Consider the following 5,000-nt stretch of genomic DNA (forward strand, 5'->3'; position numbering starts at 1 on the left):
GGGGGGGGGGGGGGGGGGGGGGGGGGAGGGGGGGGGGGGGGGGGGGGGGGGGTGGGGGGGGGGGAGGGGGAGGAGGGGGGGGAGCGGGGGGGGGGGGAGGGGGGAGGGGGGGGGGGGGAGGAGGGGGGGGAGGAAGGGGGGAGGGGGGGGGGGGAGGAGGAGGGAGGAAGAGGGAGGGGGAGGAGGGAGAAGAGGGAGGAGGGAGGGGGGGGGGGAGGGGGGAGGGGGGGAGGGGGTGAGGGGTCGGGGGGGAGGGGAGGGAGGGGGGGGAGGGGGGGGGGAGGGGGGAGGAGGGGAGGGGAGGGGGAGGGGGGAGGGGGGAGGGAGGGGGAGGAGGAGGAGGGGAGGGGGGAGGAGGGAGAGGGGGGGGGGGGGGAGGGGGGGAGGAGGGGGGGAGGGGGGGAGAGGAGGGGGAGGGGGGGGGGAGGAGGAGGGAGGGGAGGAGGAGGAGGAGGGAGGGGAGGGAGGGAGGGAGGGGGGGGGGAGGGCGAGGAGGAGGGGGGAGGGGGGGGAGGAGGGGAGGAGGAGGGGGAGGAGGAAGGAGGGGGGAGGAGGGGGGAGGAGGGAGGGAGGGGGGGAGGGGGGGAGAGGAGGAGGGAGGGGAGGAGGGGAGGAGGGAGGGGAGGGGGGGGGGAGGGGGAGGGGAGGGAGGGGGGGGGAGGGGAGGAGGGGGGAGAGGGGAGGGAGAGGGAGGAGGGAAGGGGGGAGGGGGGGAGGGGAGGGAGGGGAGGGAGGCGGGAGAGGGGGGAGGGGGGAGGGGGGGAGGGCGGGGAGGGAGGAGGAGGAGGAGGGGAGGGAGGGGGGAGGAGGGGAGAGGGAGGGAGGGGAGGGAGAGGGAGGGGGGGGAGGGAGGGGGGGGGAGGGGGGGGGGGCGTAGGGAGGGCAGGGGGGGAAGGAGGCGGGAGGGGGGGGGAGGGGGGGGGAGGGAGGAGGGCGGGAGAGGAGAGGGGGGGAGGGAGGGAGCGGGGGGAGGAGGGGGGAGGGAGGGGAGGGGAGGAGGGGGGGGGACGGGGGAGGGAGGGGGGGAGGGGGGGGGGGGAGGGGGGGGGGAGGAGGAGGAGGAGGAGGAGGAGGGGAGGACGGGAGGGAGGGGGGGGGGAGGAGGGGGGGGGAGGGGGGGGAGGGAGGGGGGGGGGGCGGAGGGGGGAGGGGGGGGGGGAGGGGGGGAGGAGGAGGTGGGGAGGAGGGGGAGGGGAGGCGGGGGGAGGGGAGGAGGGGGGGGGGAGGGGAGGAGGAGGGGAGAGGGGCGGGGCGGAGAGGAGGGGAGGGAGGGGGAGGAGGAGGGGAGGGGAGGGGGGGAGGGGGGGGGAGGAGAGGGGGGGAGGGGCGGGGAGGAGGGGGGGGGGGGGGTAGGAGGGGGGGGGGGGGGGGAGGGAGGGGGGGGCGTCTTCTTCTTCTTCTTCTTCTTCTTCTTCTTCTTCTTCTTCTTCTTCTTCTTCTTCTTCTTCTTCTTCTTCTTCTTCTTCTTCTCTTCTTCTTCTTCTTCTTCTTCTTCTTCTTCTTTCTTCTTCTTCTTCTTCTTCTTTCTTCTTCTTCTTCTTCTTCTTCTTCTTCTTCTTCTTCTTCTTCTTCTTCTTCTTCTTCTTCTTCTTCTTCTTCTTCTTCTTCTTCTTCTTCTTCTCTTCTTTCTTCTTCTTCTTCTTCTTCTTCTTCTTCTTCTTCTTCTTCTTCTTCTTCTTTCTTCTTCTTCTTCTTCTTCTTCTTCTTCTTCTTCTTCTTCTTCTTCTTCTTTCTTCTTCTTCTTCTTCTTCTTCTTCTTTCTTCTTCTTCTTCTTCTTTCTTCTTCTTCTTCTTTCTTCTTCTTCTTTCTTCTTCTTCTTCTTCTTCTTTCTTCTTCTTCTTCTTTCTTCTTCTTCTTCTTCTTCTTCTTCTTCTTCTTCTTCTTCTTCTTCTTCTTCTTCTTCTCTTCTTCTTCTTCTTCTTCTTCTTTCTTTCTTCTTCCTTCTCTCTTCTTCTTCTTCTTCTTCTTCTTCTTCTTCTCTTCTTCTTCTTCTTCTTCTTCTTCTCTTCTTCTTCTTCTTTCTTCTCTTCTTCTTCTTCTTCTTCTTTCTTCTTCTTCTTCTTCTTCTTTTTCTTCTTCTTCTTCTTCTTCTTCTTCTTTCTTCTTCTTCTTCTTCTTCTTCTTCTTCTTCTTCTTCTTCTTCTTCTTCTTCTTCTTCTTCTTCTTCTTCTTCTTCTTCTTCTTCTTCTTCTTCTTCTTCTTTTCTTTTTCTTCTTCTTCTTCTTCTTCTTCTTCTTCTTCTTCTTCTTCTTCTTCTTCTTCTTCTTCTTCTTCTTCTTCTTCTCCCCGCTAACATTTTATAAAAATGAAATTCCAACTTAAAGAATTTAACATCAAAGAAAAAAAAATCTCATCTATACAACCACCGTCATCTTCACAGATACATTGATAAACACAATCTACTTTGCCACTTCCACAACTATCAACGACACCATGGAAACGCGAGACAAACAGCAGCAATAATAATGTTGACAAGAAGACAAGACAGGAAGCGTTTACTTCGGACGTAATGCGTACACGACCTCTGCGCAATCCACCATCAGTCATCAGAGCCTTCCGTAACCGTGTCATTTTCTGAATGCAGCGGGGTAATAATACATGACTTTTCCTTGTACTGAGTGCGCAATAATTCGTGTACTTAGGACGCGACCTATTTCTTAGTCTGTAAGAAACAAAGTATTTCCTCAGTGTTTATAAGAACTATTTTGTTGGTGGAAAGGGGTCATTGGAATGAACCTATAAATTAAAAAACAAAAAAAAAAACATAATTTTATGTCTGGTATTCTTTAACTCCAACGTAGGGTTCCCAATACCGCTGCGCGACCTTGAAGCGCACGTTTGGAACGAATTTGAAACTCAAAACGTAGGAATTAATGAGTTCTTTTAACATACCCGTCCACTGACTACAACCATGTTATTTATTATCAAGAATTATTTTTGTTTTCACCAAGGGTAAAAATTTAACAGCATCAAAATATTTGACCTTATGAATTTTTATCGAGGTAAAAAACCAAAAACGTGAGCTTTTATATTGGGCAATATCTCTAATCGTGCTCAAAGCGCTTTACAAGGGGTCCCTAGCCAACAGAAACACTCAATATGTAGGAGAGGACACGGCGATTGCTAGTCGATTTTACAGGGTGTTTTTTTCCCCCGACAGATAACACCGTTACCGGTCAGGAGCTCATTTTACACTCGAATAGGATGAGAGAATGTGAGCAAAGAGCCCATTCCAAAAATTCAACTATGCGTCGCTCAGAGCAGGACTCGAACCCAGGACCTTCCGATTCAAGGGCGAGATCACATAGCCCGTCAAAATCTTTATTTAAAAAAGTCAAATCGGAGGGGCACAGGGGAGTCATATTTCTTGGACTCCTATGATTTATATAAACAAAGTATAAAAGGGATGCCTCATCATTTTTTTCTGTTATTGTATACTAAAATCGGGTTTTCCAAAGGTCTATAATAATAGGTTTTGTTGTCTGTCATTGTCTTTCAAATTGAGTTCGTTTATTGGACATCTTTAAATTTCTGTTACTATTATTATTATTATTATTATTATTATTATTATTATTATTATTATTATTATTATTATTATTATTATCATTATTATTATTATTATTATTATTATTATTATTATTATTATTATTATTATTATTATTATTATTATTATTGTTATTATCATCATTATTATTATATATTATCTTGTTTTATTATTATTATTGTTATCATATTATCATTATTATTATCATTATTATTATTATTATTATTATTATTATTATTATTATTATTTATTATTGTTATTATTATTATAACATGAACTTATTTCAATTTTTTGGACTGTAGGTTTGGGAAATACGAGAATGGCAGTGAAAGAATGTTACAATCTTTATCCCCCCAAAAAATGGAATGGATGCTGATTTATCCGTAAAAGCAGCATAATTGTGGGGTCTAAATTGCGTCCAAAAAAAACAAACAAACAAGCAAATCAAAACAAACAAACAAACAAAAAAGAAAGAAAAGAAATATGGCAACTTCCAACACAATTATCTTACGTAAACAAGACATTCCTATCTTCATGCAAATTTCGTTGAAGTTTTTCCAATTCTAAAAGGAACAAATATCTTTTTAAAATAACAAACAAGCAAACAAACTATATAAAAATAAAACGAACAAACAAAAAGCAAACACACAAGTTAAAGATATAAATCTCATATAATATTCCATTGATGATAATATGTAGTCAGCTGTCGCGGCTAGGCACAATAAAGTTTTAATGATTGGTCGTATTTCATAATCTGCTCTACTTTAATTATATTGCACTATCTGTAATAACTCATAAAGATCAACGACACAAGATAGCTATATAGATATGATTTCATTTGATTAGAATTTAGGAAACAAAACTATCATATTTCCAAATTGCTGTGGCAACTTGGTTTGACGACTATCATCATAATCGCGTCATCGCCATCATCGAAAGAATCACCGACATCATCATCTTCATCAGAAACTTACAACTATTTAAATAATATGATATGAGTATAATGTGTTATTTTACGATTTTAACCGAATTCATTAACTTATTGACTTCGAAGAAAGTCATCGTAGACTCGTCTTTCGGCTCTCATGTCAATATAAATCCCAATAAAGATGGGAATAAAAATCGCATTCTACTGTACCCTGAACAAAACAACTTCAAAATATTAACAGCAATAATAATAATAATAATAATAATAATAATAATAATAATAATAATAATAATAATAATAATAATAATATAATAATAATAATAATAATAATAATAATAATAATAATAATAATGATAATAATAATAATTATAATAATAAATAATAATAATAATAATAATATATAATAATAATAATAATAATAATAATGATAATAATAATAATAATAATGCTGATGATCATGATGATGATGATGACGACGACGACAACGACAACAACAACAACAACAGTGCAGTGCACTGCCAGAATGA

The sequence above is a fragment of the Berghia stephanieae genome, chromosome 8 (assembly GCF_034508935.2).
Source record: "Berghia stephanieae isolate SIO BIC M18660-M18661 chromosome 8, UCSD_Bste_1.3, whole genome shotgun sequence".
Lineage (NCBI taxonomy): Eukaryota > Metazoa > Mollusca > Gastropoda > Nudibranchia > Aeolidiidae > Berghia > Berghia stephanieae.